This window comes from Gopherus flavomarginatus (assembly GCF_025201925.1).
Source record: "Gopherus flavomarginatus isolate rGopFla2 chromosome 13 unlocalized genomic scaffold, rGopFla2.mat.asm SUPER_13_unloc_3, whole genome shotgun sequence".
In the NCBI taxonomy this organism is placed as follows: domain Eukaryota; kingdom Metazoa; phylum Chordata; order Testudines; family Testudinidae; genus Gopherus; species Gopherus flavomarginatus.
In genome coordinates this window covers 1,257,609-1,276,523 of record NW_026114611.1, presented here as the reverse complement: position 1 = coordinate 1,276,523, position 18,915 = coordinate 1,257,609, and the positions used below count along the sequence as shown (strand labels likewise).

The 18,915-nt window shown below is 49.4% G+C and overlaps 1 protein-coding gene and 1 non-coding gene across 2 annotated transcripts in view; both read left to right on the top strand.

Annotated features, from left to right (window-relative positions):
* Positions 1 to 18,915, top strand: part of LOC127041580 (uncharacterized) — a 166,578-nt gene that overhangs the window by 116,609 nt on the left and 31,054 nt on the right. The gene's annotated exons all lie outside the window — the stretch shown is intronic.
* Positions 582 to 745, top strand: LOC127041614 (U1 spliceosomal RNA). The gene has a single exon (XR_007771704.1). It is a non-coding gene; the product is annotated as a U1 spliceosomal RNA (small nuclear RNA).

Sequence of the window (18,915 nt, the reverse complement as noted above, 5' to 3'; positions counted from 1 at the left end):
TGCCAATGCACTCAGCCTCACTTGGCAGGTAACAAAAGGGATGGAGTGGCCTTCCAGTTTCTGGAGAGTGGCTGACAACACCTGACCTTCGGCACTGAGGAAAAACTGACGTGAGACAAGGCAGGGGAGGTCGTTCTTGTATTGGACCAACTTCCGGTGGGGAGAGAGAGCAGCAAAATGCAAGCTGCACTCTTTCCCCAGCAGCAGCTGGTCCATGTCGTCTCTCTGATAGCCTGGATGCCTGGGACGGGACCCGGCTTCAACTCCAGGGCACGCAAGAGCCCTGGCCCGGGCAGGCAGGGGGAAGGGCCCGAGCGGAGGGGCGGAGCCGCATGAGCGTGGATGCAGATCTGTGTGCGAGCAGAGCATTGTGGGAGCAGAGACAGGCTGCCCGGCAGGGCCCGCCTTTGGCCCCACGAGCTCGGCATGGAGAAGGGAGGGGCCTCGGGGACGCGGCGGGGCAGCTGTCGGCAGTGGGGGCCGGTGTGGGCGAGGCCGGGGGCTCGGGGCGCTGTGATCCGCCCCACATCTTATAAGTCTGGGGAGAGCGAGGGCAGGTGGCAGCTGGGCAGTTGGACCTCATACTTACTTGGCAGGGGAAATACCATGATCATGGAGATGGTTTTCCCAGGATGAGACTCATCCATTGCACTGTGGGTGTGCTGACCCCTGCAATTTCCCCAAGTGTGGGAAACTCGACTGCATAATTTATGGCAGTGGGGGACTGTGTCCGTGCTCTCCCCTGATGATTGGTTGAAAAGACAGGAAAATGAAATGCCTTGGGGGGTGCTGCTCAGTGGGCTGGGGATGCTTGGTCCAGTGTGTAGCTGTGTGCTTGGTTGGTTTTGACAAAAGCAGTTTTGTTCTCTTGTCTTTGTGACTGTTCTCTTCCTCAGGCCTTATAGCTTTTAGCACCTTTGTCATTGCTGCTGAGAATGGGGCCAAGAGAGAAAAAGCAAAGCTCACTTCTGAAACTTTACTTGTGGTTTTCAAGGCTCTGTGCTTTCTTGACCTTCCCTGGTCTTTTGCAGCTGATCTGCTCTCTAGTCTGCTTTTGTGGGGGCGGGGCTTGGACCAATCCCTTCTTGTGCTCTAAGGGGAGCTGCCCGCCCGCCTGCTCTGCTTCTTTCCCTGCTTGTACCTTCTTGCCCAGCTCTCCTTCTTGGGCTCTTCCTCCATTGACAGGGGGACGGCCTGTCCAAAAGGCCTGTCCTGCCCGGTCCCCTCGTCCACCAGGCAGCCTCGCCCCCTGCCCTGGGGCCGTTTTGGCTTTTGCTGTCTGTTCCTGTCTCTTGGTGGCCTCTCTGTCTGTGCTATGGAGACCAGGCAGTCACAATCCTGTGCTGGAGGAGGTCTTTCCATCGCTTTAGGCCCACCGCCTCCACGAATGCCCTTAGCTACGCTGGGGCTTAGGGCGGCGTGGCCACATCGCGCAGGAGCGGGGTTCCCTTTTGCGCACCCCTGACGGACGGAGCTGTTTTGACTTAACTCTTCGGGACGCTCCAACCCTCGGGCCTGGTCTGCACGGGGAATGTAAATCGGCGCGGCTACGTCAGTCCACGCCTTGGTGGGAAGAATTCTTCCGTCGACCTAGCTCCCGCCTTTCGGGGAGGTGGATGGCCTGCACCAACGAGGAAAGCCCTCTCCAGGACCCTTCTCCGGGAACAGTGCCCTTCCATTTGGGGAGATTATGCTGACCTGTGACTACCAATCTCTCACTGTTAACTCTTACAGCAAACAAGGGCAAAGAAAGCCTATGCAAGCGCTATTCTGCAGCCCCGATGCTCTTTTCTGCTGCTTCCCACCGTAGGTTAAGCAGGGTCACTATGAACTCTAGCCTGCCATCTTTTGGTGATCTGTTGTAAAGGCCTTTTGAGGCTGATGTCATTTGCATGGTTCCACCCACTCCGGATTGCATGATGGGAGTGCTTGCCCAAACGGTCATTTCAGCTACTGTGGGATCCCCAGTCTCTTTGTTATTGGGGCAGGAGTAATGCAGTGTATTTTCCTGTTCGTTCTGGATCAAGGAGAGAGTAACTGTACCTGGCATTTGAGGCCTGAGAGCTTCTTCCTCCCCTGAAAAGTACTCACCCATTAAGGAGTCTGGGTTCCAAAGACCCAAAGCTTGTGGGTGGTGGGGATGGATGTTTGTTTGGTTCTGGCTGGTCTGTGTTTGTGCCTGCAGGTTTCTTTCTTGATGTGTAAAGACAGAGAAGTTTTTGAATTTCTTTGAGTTGTTGTTAGTGCTGCAGTCGTTTGCTTTAAGTTTATGCCACTCAATGTCTTTCAGGGTATGCTTTGGTTCCTGCGAGGTAAAAAGCTGCTGCGTGTGTGGTGTTATGGAGTGAGGTAGCAAAGGTTGGTGTTGCAGAGGTGGTGCATGTGCCACAAAAATCCCCCCCCCTGCACCAACCACAGCTCTGGTCCCAGAGTCCAGAATTTGCATAAACCCTCCTGCTGACCTGTGACTAAGAATTTGGTTGCAGAGATAGTTCATGTGTCACAAAACTTGTGTCCCACAGCTGATCTCCCAGTGTGCAATCTGCAAAATTTCCTTACCATTTGAGCTGTAAGGAGCATTTTACCCATCTATGGAGTTGTTTACAACTTCTAGTGTGGGAATGAGATGCCAGCCCAGCAGTTTATGTACGCCTAAAAAGAACATTTAGTCATTAATGACTTTTTATCTGTGGAATAGATGCAAAAAGGCATTAGAACTATGAAAGCTTTATTTTTAAACTAGAGAGATACATAAAACCTACAACTTGCCTTTAGAGATTTCACAAGAAAACTGTACTAGTAAATACAAACATCCTTTTTCAATCTCTCTTATTTCACTATGCTTTGGAACCCATGTCCCTTGCCTAATGAGATTTATGTAGGTTCGGGTGAGTTCCGAAATCATGAACTGCTAAGTACCGTTCTACTGTCCTTGATTTATATCACCGGAATAACTGCACTTTATTACCCCTGTCCTAATAAGAAAGAGACTGGGGATCCCACAGCAGCCAAAATGACCCTTTGGACAGGCACCCCCATCATGCAATCTGGGGTGGGTGTAACCATGCAAATGACATCAGCCTCAAAAGGCCTTTACAACAGATCACCAACAGATGGCAGGGTAGGGTTCATAGCGACCCTGCTTACATTCTCCCCCTAGCCAAGAATTGGTGGTCCTGATAAATCACATTCCCTATTATACCAACTCATTGGTATTGAATGCAAAGTTATGGCTAGCAAAAGTAGCCACCCACCTCTGCCTTGTAGCATCCAGCTTAGCCCTTGTTAACACTGTCGTGGAAATGACCACCAACGAGTTGAGTTGATCAGACAGCCTGAGGCTCCTTTATTGATTAATCAGAGAATACACGCATATGCATGGAGAGACGACTAGTCCTCTAGCAAGAGGTAAGCCGCTCTACCTTACAGCGGAGATACCTGTGTTTATAAAGCCTAAAACCGCAAATTATCACATGAGCTTGTACATCTGTCATTACCTTATTTGAGTGATACATGACATGTTCTCAAAACAATTATTTCAAAAAGAGCTAAAATTGCTAAGCTTGTCCCTTTTTACTTCCTCTTAGGAAGCTCCTTTTATTGCCAAGTCCTTGACACCCCGGTTATCCTTCTCTTGCGGTTTGAGCAGCTGTTTCTCAAGCAAATTTTGAGGAACTTATGTTCCAAAAATACTTATTGTTTGTTCTGTTAGTTGGGTTATTATGATTTATTTTTTATGCTTACATGAGCTACTTAATAACCTACAATGACCTAACAGCTGTTAGTCTTCTGGCAGTGATAGATAGGTTATTTTTGGGATTTTTCAGTTTTAACCCCATATAGCAGCATTAATTATTGTAGCAGCATTTAGTAATATAATAGTGTTATAATAGTAGTGTATAGTAAAATCAGAGAGTGAGCCTCAGGAGGGTTAGTGGAAAATCAACTTTTCTTACTCTGCTATATGTTAGTATGATTGAGGCCTAAGGCCTTGATGTAATTATTAGCTTGATCAAGACCCGGCTTTTGGGCCTGGGGTTAGTTTTCTTTATCAATTCCCTCCTTTGTTTGCTGCTAATGGGTCCCCCCCGGCAGCAAACACTTCATCAATATCTGATAGGGGGATATTCATAAGCTCCTGGGCAATCTGTTCGATTGTTTCCTGATCCACCGTTCCTTGGCCAGGGTTACCTTCCTGGGGAGTGTTAGAAGGGGTCTGAACGTTGTCAGGGAGGCTAGTTCTGAAAGTAACACAAATATCATTACTGACATTGGTGGGTGTGTAATATGGTTCGGGTCTGACAGGGTTAAGAGAAACCAATTGTGGAGGGGGATAGTAACGGGAAGGAGTACTAGGGCAAGTACAATGTGACCAGCAATTACAACAACACCAACAGCAAATACATACAAAGGCAATTGTACCAATGGTGAAAAGAAGCCATACATACCAAGGGTGTTTCTGGGGTGACTGAAAACTTTTTGTGAATTGACATAAAACATCACCTTTAACACAAAGGGTAGAGACTAAATGAACCGTTTGGAGGGCATTCAAAGCTTCTTGGTAAACAGTTTCTAAATAGTGAATCTGGGTTTGTAAATGTGAAATAGATTGTATGTCTGGTAGGAGGGATAACAATGAGTGAAATCGGTCAGGAACAACAGAGGTCCAGTCGAAGGGAACCTGAAATTCTAAATAAACCTGATAGTCTTTTTCTGCGGGCCAGTAAATGTTGTGGGTACCTGAGCTGGTGTGGAGATTAAAAGCCACATCGTGTATGAGTGAGGAATTAACATGAACGCAACTGCTGTTAGCGGATAGTAGGTCATGGGAGGCTAGGTCTTGTAAAGTACCAGGACCCTCCCAACATACCCGGTGGTGAACAGTTACTACCTCCCCTGGGTGTAGTTTTCTAAAGCATTGCAGTTGTGGGGGCTGCAAAGGCCAATAGGTCCAGAGATCACCTAGACCTATCCAAAGGTCAGGGGTTATAGCCGGGGCACCAATTAGGAAGCGGTTAGGACCGCCAGGGGGTTTAATTTCCCAAACGTCTCGATGAATTACCCAGTCCCACAAACAACCGCCCCAAGGGCCTGGAAGGATACGGTAAGTGGGGGCCCAAAATCCTCTCACGGGTCCATAAGCCCGGAAGGAACATTGTGAGCACCAACATCTCCATTTAGAGAATTTCCACGTAAGCCTCCATGGCCATAAATCGAGGGGTATACCAGATGTATTAGTAAGGGCAGTGGGCCAGCGCTGCTGTTCAAGGTCCTTGCGTAAGGAGAAAAGGATAGTATTGAGATAGTCCTGTACTTCTGAACACGCTTGGTCCCACTGCAATGCCTTTCCTGACGTAGCAACTTGGTGAACCATTTGTGTAAGCAGATCCTGGGTAACAATACTTAGTGCCGAAATAGTGTGGAGTGCGCCTATACCGGCCTTCTCCTCAGTAATTTGAGCCCCGGAAATAAACCCCTGAGCCTGGTCTAGTTGCCCCAGATGACCTTCATGTTCCTGTGTTTTATACAGAGTCCAGGCTGACGCTGCAGTGTTAGCGCCATGCAGCAGAGTGTCAACAATATCTCTCCTTTTTCTACTTTCTTGAAGTCTAGCCTGCTGTTCCAGTAGGCGTATAGCCGCACCCTTAGAGCAGTTAGAATAAGTACTAGTAATCTGAAAGTGAGTGAGGGGTATGGAGAAATGGACAGTTCCCAAGGTGGCATTTAGAATTGTCCATCTGAACCCTGATAAATGAGGGTTTTCAGTGGGCTCATACCATAATTGTTGGCTCTGAACCTGAATGCCTTCTTTGGCCAGTGTGACATCAACTGAGTGTGAAGGGGTGTATTGAAGCAATGTGCAGGACAGATTTGCAGTGATGGGAATGTCCTGGGCACAAACAAATGCTACAGCAGCTAAACATATTCTGTTAACAGTGACATTAGTCCTGGTGGCATGAGTAGCTACAAAACATTCAGGACCTTCGTCAGTAAGGGGCCAACATGTACCTGGGACTAGTACAAGGTCTATATCATGGTCAGTATCCCACGTATCTATGAAAATGTTAGATTGGTCAGGTTCTCCTGTATAATTAATATAAGTGGTTATATTACGATAACTAAGATACACCATTCCAAATGCATTCCACTTAATATACCGTTCATACACTTGACCGCGCATGGAGAAAATCAACTGAGTTAAACAATAGGAGAACAAGTCACCAGAAGAAGGAGGCCTAGGCCACTGCATAACAGTTGAGGTTTTGGGTAAGTATGAATCTACTTGAGACTCAGAGTGGGTGCAACTTTCTGAGATATTGATGGATGGAGTTACTACGGGAGGATTACTTAAAGGAGGGACCGTGGGGGGAACAGTGGAAGTGTGGGTCCAGTAGTTCTGGAATGACATAACAGGGCCAGGGGACTTGCGGTGGATTGCAATCAGCTGTACCAGGGAGGAATCCTAAATACCAGTGTACCCCACATTCCCATGCCTGTCGACCACAAGTTCCTCCCTGATACCACATCACGTAACGTCTTTTATACCATGGCCAATTTTTAACGTCCTCTATAGTAAGAGTCTTTGGTTTAGCGGTGGAGGTTTCCCGAGACCTTCTTACTCTTCCTCTTGGTTCGGCAGCAAGGTTTGTTCGTCACACAAAGCGGAACGAGGAGTGATCTTTTCTTTTCCCTTAGCTGCGATCCCACACATTGGGTAGTGTGGAGTGGTTGTTTTAACCTTTGGTTTTACTGTCGACAGGAAACGCAGTGAAGTAGTCTTTCGGGCAGCAACTGAGAGTAAGTAGGAATCATAAATGTTCAGGAGAAACATAAAGAACATCAAGATGGTGATAAACCAGAGAGAAGGCAATAGCCATTTCCGCACTCGTGCAGTCTGTTTTATCTTGGTTTGGGGTCGGTCATGGTGCCTTATACAACCTGCCGACTTCGAAGGCGATACTTGGGTTCTTGTTCAGGTTCACCTGCTGACGTTGTCGGCTGAGGCTGTGGAACAAGCGGGGCACCGGGGGGATCCAAAGGAGGCGTTACCTTTTTGCAGTGAGATGCGTGTACCCAGTTGGGAGTCCTTGGCACTTTACTGCAGTATGGGTAGTTAGTAAGACCTGGAACGGACCTTTCCACCTGGGCTCCAAGGCGGACTTCCGTTGGAACACCTTACAGCAAACCCAGTCACCAGGCTCCAAGGGATGGCATGCAGTCTCAGCTGGATCTGGTAGGGCACTCTGGACCTGTGAATGAATAAATCTAACATGTCTCATTAGCGCTTTGCAATATTCTAGTACATTTTCATCACAGAGTTGCAAATGCTGTGAGTTTGGGGGCAGGGGCGGGGACACTGGCATTCTCATTGGCCTAGCCATGAGAATCTCATGGGGAGACAATCCATGTTTACGCATGGGAGTGTTCCTCATTTGCATTAATGCCAGAGGGAGTGCATCTGGCCACTTGAGGCCTGTTTCCGCACACAGTTTTGCCAATTTATTTTTCAGGTCCCCATTTTTCCGTTCCACTGCTCCTGCGCTCTGAGGGTGGTAAGCACAGTGTAAACGTTGATCCACATGGAGGGCCTTGCAGACTTGTTGAGTAATTTGACCTGTAAAATGGGTTCCTCTGTCACTGTTAATTGAGACAGGGATACCAAAGCGGGGAATAAATTCCTTGAGCAACTTCTTTGCTACAGTGGTTGAGTCTGCTCTAGCACATGGGTAAGCTTCCACCCATCCAGAGTACATGCACACACACACAAGTACATACTCATACGAACAACACTTAGGCATATTTATGAAGTCTATTTGGATGTTTACAAATGGTCCCCAGGGTGGTGGGTGTGCTGCCTGGGTGGTTCGAACCGGTCGCCCACTGTTATATGCCAGACAGATAGGGCATGTTCGACAGTATTGCTGGGCAATGCTCGTAAACTTTGGAGCATACCAATACTTAAATACAGAAGCAATCATCCCCTCCTTGCCTACATGGGCTAGCCCGTGTGCTAGCCGGGCAAGGTGGGGGAGCAGAGCCAAGGGTGCTACCAGGCGGCCGTCTGGGGCATACCACAAGGCATCCTCGGGATGTTTAGAACATCCAGACTGTCTCCAGCAGTCTTTTTCATCCTCTGATGCTGACTCCTGTGTAAAGGCTAGATCCTGCAAAGAGTCAACTAAAGAGACGGGCTGGGATATACAAAGAGCAAATATTTCAGTAGGAGCCGGAGACCCGGAAAGGGCCGCTTGCCTGGCAGAGGCATCTGCCAGTGCATTTCCTCAAGTAACATCATCGTGGGGTTTTTTATGGGCTGCACATTTGACTACAGCAATAGCAGAATGTTACTGTAAAGCAGACAAAAGATCATTGACATATGGGCCGTGGCTAATAGGTGCTCCGGTAGACGTGAGAAATCCCCTATATTTCCACAATTGCCCATAATCATGTACTACTCCGAAAGCGTACCTAGAATCAGTGTAAATAGTAACAGACACTCCGGTTGCTAAGCAACAGGCCCTAGTAAGAGCAAACAATTCAGCAACTTGGGCTGACTTCACTGAAGGGAGGGAGAATGCTTCTATAACACTTTGTTGATCGCATACAGCATAGCCTGCTACCAGCTGTCCTTCCGCATTTCTTAAACAGGAGCCATCCACATAATAAATCAACTCTGGGTTTTGCAGGGGAACGTCCTGCAAATCAGACCTGGGAGCCGATAATTCAGCAGTTATAGATAAGCAATCATGGGGTTCCCCATCGGTTGCCGTGGGGAGAAGGGAAGCAGGATTCAGTACCGGGCACCTAGCCAAGGTAACATTTGTAGCATTTAAAAGAAGCATTTCATACTTAGTAAGTCTGGAATTTGAAAGATGCTGTGTTTTGCTTTTAGTTAAGAGAGCGGTAACAGCATGAGGGACAGCCACTGTAAGAGGGCTACCGAGAACAAGTGAAGCTGAAGCTTCTGTTAACACTGAGGCTGCTGCAACAGACCGGAGGCAGGGGGGTAGCCCAGCTGCTACCGGGTCTAATGAAGAACTAAAGTAAGCTATGGGTCTGTGTTTTTCTCCGTGAGTCTGAGTGAGAACACCCTCGGCTGAGCCTTCTCTTTCGTGACAGAAGAGAGTAAATGGTTTCTTGTAATCAGGTAAACCGAGAGCAGGGGCTTTGGTTAAAGCAATTTTGATTTGTTGAAACGCTTCCTCCGCTTCCGCAGGCCAGGGAATAGGGTCAGAGATCTTATTAAGAGTTAAATCCTGTAAGGGCCGCACAAGAGACGCATAACCCAGAATCCATTGCCTACAGTAGCCTGCCATTCCCAAAAATCCTCTAAGCTGTTTCTTTGTAATTGGCCTGGGGATCTTTTGAATTGCCAGTACCCGCGAAGGAGACAAAACGCGCTTTCCTGCAGAGATGTCATGGCCCAGATAATGTACTACAGGGAGACAGAGTTGTAATTTTTCTTTTGAAGCCTTATGACCTTTCTGAGCTAAGGCTTGGAACAAAACCAATGTATCCGCTTTTGAAGCTTCCAAAGAGTCAGAAGCAAGCAACAAATCATCTACATACTGAACTAGGACAGACCCATTCGGAAAAGAGATATCATCCAGATCTTTCTTTAAGATTTGAGAGAAGATAGTAGGGGACTCAGTATAACCTTGGGGTAGTCTGGTCCAAGTATATTGAGCTCCCTGATAAGTAAACGCAAATAGAAACTGACTATCCACATGAATGGGAATAGAAAAGAAAGCAGAGCACAAATCTATTACAGAAAAGTACTGAGCGGTGGGAGGTATACAAGAGAGAATAGTAGCAGGATTTGGAACCACCGGAAAAGTCGGGAGGACGGCGGCATTAATAGCACGTAAATCCTGTACGAATCGCCAGGTGTTTTTTTCCGGGTTTTCGGACAGGCAGAATGGGAGTATTACATTCACTTACTGTCGGGACTATGACTCCCTGCTTAAGCAGAGCAGAAAGAACCGGACGAATTCCCTCCTCAGCTTGCTGAGAGAGGGGATATTGCCGGACTCTAGGAAAAGGTTTGCTTGGATTGAGACGAATTTTGACAGGTTGAGCAGAACAAATGCGTCCTACTTGGTTAGCATGCTCAGCCCACAGTGAAGGGTGTACCCTTGCCAGTAGTTCCTGTTGCAACAAGGAAGGACTGGGGTCGGGTTCCCGATCTGGGGCTGGATCAATTTGGAGTAGACCTAAAACCTCATTATGAGCCGGGTCGGGGACCTCTAAAAAGACCCCATCTGGAGAACAAAAAATAGTACAATGCAGTTTGCACAACAGATCTTTTCTTAAGAGGTTCACAGGAGAACACGGACTGAGGAGGAAAGCGTGGTCAGCAGAAAGAGGACCGATAGATATAGATAGGGGTGATGACACAGGATGAGGAATAGGAGTATTTCCTACCCCCACAGCAGTTACGACCTCAGAGGAGAGGGGTACTGTAGAGGACTCTTGGGCTCTTAAGGTAGACCTAGAAGCTCCTGTATCAACTAAGCAAGGGGTAGGGACACCATTTATTAAACAAGAAACAGTCGGACCAGTTTGATCCACATGAACAAGGGGGGCAACGACGATGTTATTAGTCTCCTGGCTTTCCTAGTAGTTGAGAGCTGGGGCTGGCGGGGCAGGGAGAGGTCGCGTGGGACAGTCCCTAATGAGGTGTCCCCTCCTTTTTACAATATCTACACTGGTTTTTTCCCAATTGGGGACAATTGGCTCTCCAATGTCCTTCCTGTCCACACGAAAAGCAGGCTGTAGAACCAAGATTAGTAAGAGGGTTACTTTCAGCAAAGGGTTGATTTTTAGTTACAGCCTGTTTTGGTCTACGTCTGGGCCCTTTTCCAGCGGGATTTTGCATACTTTGGATCTGCAAAGCCATTAATTTAGATTCTGTTTCATCCTTTTTCTTTTCTAACTGCCGATGAAAATGCTGTGCTGCTGCCAGAATTTCTTCCAGATTTTTGCCTTCCCAATCCACTAAATTAACCTTTAACTGTTCTCCTACCTTTGGCAAGAGTCCTTGCACAAAGGCCGCCACTACAGCTTGTGTGGCTGTTCGTTCTGCATCATTAATCCCCGAATGCCTTTCAAACACTTGCTTTATACGTTCCATATAATCGGCCGGATTTTCTCCCTTACTTTGTTTACAGGCATTTATCTTAGCCCAGTCCGTTTTCCTTGGGCACACATTAAGAACCTCATTAATTAGGTTGGTTCTTCTTTGGGCATAGTCGGCTTCTGACATCTGGCCAACATCAGCTGGCCAGTCTGCCCTGGCATAGAGGCGGGTAAGGGTCTCTTTGGGTACTATAGCTGATAACAGCTGGTGCATATCAGCATGTGAGGGGTTATAGCACTTGACTATCATTTCCAATTACTCTTGAAACTTAACGGGATCTTCCCTGATTTTTGGAAAATCTTTTCGATAAGGTTGTAAAGGTCACCTGGTGGCCAAGGGGCATGCACTGTCATTAACCCTCCCGTGCCTGAGGGCAGCTGACGGAGGGGAAAATTAGTGACGGTTTCAGGCGGGGTGGTCACTTTCTTAGCCTTACATAGCCAAGTCTTATGGCGGGGTATTGAAGGCTACAGCAGCAGGGTCAGAGGCAAGAGAGATAGGAGAACAACTTTTCAGAAGGGATTCATATTTTGGTGATGTCATCATTTCCCTCATCTTAGCTATGGTACCTGACAACCGCCGTAACGGGGAATTTGGGGACACTTTTTCCCATTCAATTTGCCTACACTCCCAATCTATGTCTTCGTCGCGTGCCGCCTGTTGCCATTCTTTCATAAGTGCCTCCCCAGTTGTTATAAAGGCGAGGGCTTCTCTTAAGTCATCAGACATGTCAGACCGGGGCGTGGACCCACTTGAAGAGGTCGTAGGAGGCGTTTGCCTACCAGAACCTGAGGGAGATGAAGAGGTGTCTGGATGGTCACCTCGGTTGTCTTCCGTCTCACTTCTGTCCTCAGATCCAGCCCCACCTCCTGCCCGGTCACTCGGACTATATGCGGGAGGATTTTTAGGGGCGGGAACAGGATTATTGGGCAACGGTCTGTAGTCTAAGAACAGATCAATTAACTCATCAGAGGGGGGTGAAGGATAGATTCTTTTCGGGGCAGTCGGTTGTGGGCGCGTTTGGGATGGACAAAGGGGAACTATATTTGAAGAAGGGGGACTTGGCAAATTTTGAGCACTGTTTAATTTTTCCTGTGCCTCTTTAAGTCAGTGGATTGTTCTCTGTCCACACCTGAAACTGAGCACAACACAAGTGGTCCTCGAAATTTCTCAGTGATGGCCCATTTCAAGACCAAGAACTGCTGCTGGTGGATGGGATAGTGAGTTTCGCTATCAGACAGTCCTCAGCTTGCAAAGCCTACAGATTTACATTTCCTTCCACTTCCTGGTACGGGACTGCTCCCAGACTCTCCAAACTGGCATCAGCATGCAGGATAAATGGTTTGTTTGGGTTAACAAAGGACTAGGGCTTCCACATGAATCAGGCAAATAATTATTTCCCATAAAGCCCTGTCACTTCTCTCATCCCGCCATGTTCCAAATGGAGAAGAGAGGAGCCCCTCCCATGTCCCAGGCCAGGAACACCAGATTGGAGGGAGTCAGGGAGAGGGGATGAGGTGTTCATGACTCAGTCCGCGTCTGTTTATACTGCAAAGGAGAAGATTTCCTTTGTCAGTCAAGGTCAACTTGAATTGTTGTTGCAATGAGGGAGAGATGTCTCTCATCTGGTTCTTAGATGCTTTGGTGAGAGGGGACAGGAAGAGGTTTTTTCTTTCTTCTGCAGCTCGAATCACACATTTCTTTTCTGCTTTTTGCTCTAGCTTGATTTCTCTCTTGCATCTCAATTTCTTTTTCCTGGTCTCATTCCTGAGCATTCACAGCCCAATTCTCTATCCTAACTCTGAGTCCTCTAATGCAACCTGAATGTCTCATTCTAATACCACCCAAGAGTCTGCACCCCTAGAGCCAGTGCCTTCATCCCTCTGTACTCCAACTCTCTGTCCCATGTACCCTGATTTAGGGTGTACTAATAATGGTCAAGTCACTCCCGAGCTCTCCAGTGGATCCTGCTGATGGAGAACAAGGTGAAAATTAGCAAGGATGTCACTCAGTCAAATCTCTGTGCTCCCCGCAGGTGGTATCGGAAAGCTCCAAGATGGCTCACTTCCCTTTCTCTCATCAGCTTCAGGCCCCAGGGTTACAAATGCACAAACCAGTTGGGATTCTCCTCTGGCCTCAGGGTGTGGGGGGTTGCTCTGAGGGGATGGACATGCACACTTGGACTATTAGTGCAAAGATACAATTTCAATTTCTCTTAGAGAAATTGGAGGGCAATTTATATTTGGTAAAAATCTTATTTAGTGAAAGGAAAGCTGCAGTGACAGCCTGGTTACTGGGGTGCAAAACACCTTCCTCCTGGGAGAAACAAGAAGTTAGAATTAGAAATTTACATCGTTTGTTCCAATGTTGGTACAGGTTTAATTTTGCTTCTGTGTAGGTTTGTTTCAGGCTGTGACCATTTTGGTTTATTTGGGTTGTTTTGGTTTTTTTAGTTGGACTGGAGCTTTCAGTTGACATTTTCTGGATCGAATGGCTGTCCTGCAACACCAGTTTTGACATAGTTCTGCATATTTTTATACAGATTTGACCAGTATTCAAGGATTCAATTCCTTTATAGGAGGTTTTAGTGGTCATGCTTCTTTATTTGATGTTATTTTATCATTCTGCTGCAGCATACTTTTTGATAAAATGTTGAAATTATTAATTTACAGCATTTGTAAGTTTTTATTTTTACAAACAAAGTTTTCCTTAATGTTTGGGTTTTAAATTAAGCCTTGTTTTTGTTTCAATTTTTCATTTAGGTTTTGGTTACTGATCTCTAAGAGAACTTTGGATTCAGTACTAAAATTTGGACAGATTTAGAATATTTAAAGTAAACCGTGTTTACTATTTTATTTTAATAGAGTTTGTATTGCTGCAAACCCTAGCCCGGGGGAGAGGAGATGAGCCTGGCCTTTAACTGAGAAGGAGCAGATTCATGGCCTCCATGAAGGATGGGACCAGGTGATGGGGGGCACAGCCCCCCAATTTTTTTGTCTAGCCCATCTCAGTTCCCCCACTAAAGGAGAAGAGTCTGATGCCACTCCTGCTGGTCACTGAGTGTCACTGCTGCTCATGGGAAACATGCTCTGTGCCTTACCCAGATTGGTTGGAAACACACTCTGGTGCCTTATCGTGACTGCTCGTAGAGGGCAGACACATGCTGTGCATTACACCACCTGACCAGTGGGTGTCACTGCTGTATCAAGTGAAACACCTTCTGTGCATTACCTTGAATGACCAGGAGGTGTCAACTGCTGCTCCAAGGGATACATACTCTGTGTGCTACCCTGATTGGCCACTTGGTGTCACTGCTGCGCCCAAAAAAACACCTTCTGTGCATTACTCTGACTGCCCACTGGGTGTCACTGCTGCTCCAAGGGAGACATAAGAGCGGCCAGACTGGTTCAGACGCAAAGTCCATCTAGCCCAGTATCCTCCTGTCTTCTGACAGTGGCCAGTGCCAGGTGCCCCAGAGGGAATGAACACAGCAGGGACTCATCAAGTGATCCACCCCCTGTTGCCCATTCCCAGCTTCTGGCAAACAGAGGCTACAGGCACCGTCCCTGCCCAGCCGGGCTAAGAGCCCTTGATGGATCTATCCACCATAAACTTATCTAGTTCTTTTTTGAACCCTGTTATAATCTTGGCCTTCACAACATCCTCTTGCAAGGAGTTCCACAGGTTAACTATGCAACTTCCCTGAGTTTACCCCCACCCTCCCCTGGCCAGGTTGTATATGGAAAGAGGATGAGGATGAGGAGAGCCATGATGTGTCTGTCAGTGGCTGGTGCCTCAGTTTCCTCTAGGCAGCAGTGCTGCAGGCTCCTTTGTTCTGTGCCCATGCAACTGTGTCTGGGGAAGGGGGAGTAGAGGCTCATTCTTCTCAGCCCCATGCCCCACCCCCAGCAGCTGGGGAATCCAGGCCAAATTTAACCCTGGTAGCTGGGCTGGGATTAGCCTGGGCTGGGCTAGGGCTGGTTGAGGAATTGGGAGGGAGACAGACACACCAGGTGTGAGGGAAGATCCTCCCATTCCCTGCCAACCCCTTCACTCCTTGCAGCATAGCACCCCCTAGCGTTTCTTTCTCTGTCATGGGAGCTGTCTGCTCCCTGCTTCTCCCTTAGCATGGTCTCTCCCATCCTGGGGCACTGGCATTGCCCATCCTGTGCAAACAGGCAGGCCCCGGTGTGCCCCATAGCACTGCTCTGCAATTGTGGGGGCAGCTGTTGGATGGAGCCATATCAAAATATGGGAATGGGCAAGGCTGGGGACCAGGACTCGTGGGTTCTCCCCTCAAATGTGGGAGGGGAGTGGAGATTAGGAGGTAAAGTGGGGGAGGGGCAGGGCTGCGATCCAGGGATACTGCTTTTTCTGGTTTTCTCCACCTCCTGCAGCTACCTCGGTACTTTCAGTGTGTTCTTGTTCCAAATTCATTTGCTGACTTGTGTAACTCACCCCAGAGGTGGCTGCATTTCAGTGTTGGGTGAGGCACCCTTGGCTGCATCACCTCCTAACTGCATCTCTCTCCCCCTTCGGGTGACCCTGCAGCACTCAGCAAACATCCACAAGATCATGGGGCACTTTGAGCACTGGGCAGGCAGGGGTCAGGCTCCCAGCCCTCCCTCCAAAGAATGGGACTCAGCACCCTCTACTTTTTACAGGAATTAAAAGGGGCAAAGGGGGGCAAATCAGACGAGGGGGTGGCCAGGGTCTGAGCAGGGGGTGAAAATTGACTGGTCGGGGGGTCAAGCAGCTGGAGGCAGAGTTAGGAGAGGGACTGAAGGGCAAAGTCAGGGAGGGGGAAAGGAGCCGGAGTTAAGCCCAGAGGGAGGCGCTGCCAGAGGGTTAAATCCTGGCACAGGCAGGGGCCGAGGGGTAACAGTTATCCCGGTGGCTGAGACTCCAGTGTTTGCAAACATGGGGGTGGGGTGAGCAGAGGGCTTTTTTATTTCCCCTCTCACAGGCAGCACCTCTCAGCATGGGCTTCCCAGGGCTGGGCTCTTAAAGGCACAGGCATCCCACTGCCTAGACACTGCAGCTCCTCTCTGATGTAACCTACTGAGGTGCTGCAGTAGGAGACTCAATTCAGTGAAACTGGGCATTCCCTATAAGCCCCCAGTCAGGGGGCTGTGCACCCCTTCCCCGAATTTCCCCAACACCCCCTCCCTCAGTGGTCAGGTAGTTACATGCAGCGCTGCCAATGTTGTCATTGGTTGCAAATTTGAATGGAAATTGAAACGTTAACACACACTTTAAAAGCAGATACAACGTCTGAAAACTACTTGTACCAGAGAAAGTAAAATAGGTTTGGAAAGTCTGGACAAAGCCGGGTTTCCTCACCCAGCTGTTGTGTTTGTTGACAATGTCGGTGCATTGGCTTCGGCAGTGTTGGCCAACCTTAGAATTTCAAATGATGATTTGTAAGCGAGGTGTGAATGAGCTCTCCCCTGGCAGCTACTGATGACCAGGGTTGGGTGGAGGCTTTGGGACCAGACTGTATTTACATGAACTCACCTACTCTGCCGAGGTATCCAGCGGACAGAGCTGGGCTGCCTCTGCTCTAGGTGCCCAGAGGAGGGAAGGTGTGTGGGGCTCCAGCCTGGGACTCTTCCTCCCTCCTGCCAAGCCCTGACTATTAATCCCAGCCCTGGCACTCCTTTCTTCAAGCGCTATGTGAGCCAGAGGAAAAGTGTGGTAGGAAGCACAAGGGCCAAGCTTGTGGATATCAGGTGAATCAGCAAGAATCTCAACTATCAGGGTAGCAAGTTCTAGAGCCCTAACCCATTGTGGCCATCCCAGCCAAAGACCTGGCTCTAGGAAGTGTGAGTAACCCAGCAGGAGGGGAAAGATTCACTCTTACACAGCTGGAGACAGGGAAATTGAGCTCTGGGGCTTTACCACAAGCATGGGTGGCAAGTTTGTAGAAATTTTGTTGGAGCCCAGAACCTGCCCCCCAACTCTGCCCCCCAAAATCCACCCCCACCTGCCTAAGGCTTTGGGAAGGGGTTTGGGGTGCTGATCCTGGGCTGGGGATTAGGGTGCAGGCTTTGGGATGGAATTTGGGTGCTGGGTGCAGGCTCGGGTTGTACGAAGGGGTGAGAGGTGCACCCTCTGGGAGGGAATTTGGGGATAGGAGGGAGTGCAGGGCTGAGGATGAGGGATTCATGATGCAGGAGGGGGCTCAAGGCTGGGGCTGAGGATTAGGGGCTCATGATTGGGGCAGAGGGAGGGAGGCATTGGAGAGGCTCAGGGCAGCCTGCCTTGCCATTAGTAGATGGCAGGTACTAGGACCCTGTGGCAGCAGTTCTGCCCAAATCTCTCTACTCCAGCAGCAGGAGCAGGCAGAAGACAGGCACATACTGCTTTTTGTCAGGCAGGGACACAGCACCGCAGGGGGAGACATGCAGCAGAAGGGGTGGCTGGCAGGGGCCAGGGCCAGAGGAAGAGACCCAGCTCCAAATATTGCTGGAGCCCGAGCCCTGCAAATGTATATAACCTGCCGCCTATGACCACAAGCCAACACAAGGTCCCACTGAGATTTGAATTCAGATTACAGGATTCAGAGTCCTGAGTGCTGCCCATTACACCATGGGACCAGCTTGTGCTGCCTTCTCTGCACATCAGTGAGCCTCATGGGGCTGGCTTGTGTAAGGGGGCTCTTGGCCCTTTACTAAAACTTAGTGTGTGTGTGTGCGGGGCGGTTGGTTGGCTATTTCCCAGCACCAATAGAAGGTGGAAGGATCAATGGGAAATCAGGACCCTGAGACTGACAGTCCCCAGGGACAATGTGGAGAGGCCAAAGCTCCAAGTCAGCTGCACTGACAGGCCAGGCAGTGTAATGAGAGAGTCACCAGGCCAGGGGGTCCCATCCTCCATGTGAGCTGGAACTGCCTGGGCGAGAGTGGGGCAGAGCTAAGGAGAGAGCAGGAGCCCGAGAAGAGCCGGGGAGCAGAGATGTGCAGGTGTAGTGCCAGAAACGGCTACATGTAGGAATTTGCAACCTGTAGCAGTTACTGATACCTGAAGTTGTTCTTATTTGCTGACTTGTCCTAATTAGCTAAAACTTGACAGTGGTTTCTCTAGCAAACGCCAGTCCCTGGCCCCTTGGTCCAGACATCCTCCTTCATATCAGGCTAGGGTGACCAGATGTCAAAGATGAAATATCGGGACACGGGGGGCGGAGCAAAAATAAAAGCTGGAGGGCCCCCCCGCCGCCAAGCGGCAGTGGCACAGCCCCATCTCCAACCAACTCTCGGCTCCAACTCCCGCTACACCCCCAGCTCCCCATCCCCTCACTCCTGGGCCCAGCCTGGGCTCCGAGCTCTGCAGCCGAGCCATGATCCGGGCCCCTCCTGCAGCTCCCAGGCAAGGGGTGAACCAAGCAGCTCCTGGCAGGAGCGTGTCCACCCCACTTGTGTCTCCACCACCTGCCCACCTGGGCCCTGCATGCTCCGTGCTGCCCCCAGCCCCACTACGCTGCCCCGCAGGCTGCAGGGCTGGAGCAGCTTCTGCGCTGCGCTCCCGGCCATGGCCATGGCCCATGTGCACACCTGGGAGGGAGGAGGAATGCAGCGTGCTTGCGGAAGAGGCAGGGCCAGGGCGAGGATTTGGGGAGGGATCCAATGGGGCAGTGAGGGGGTGGGGCTGGGGGCAGCACCAGGGCTGGGATTAGGGGAGGTATCTAATGAGGGAATGAGGGGGTGGAGCTGGGGGGGCAAGTATCCCTCCAGACTATGCCTGTGTGCTGGAGAAGAGGACAAAGTTATTTGTTT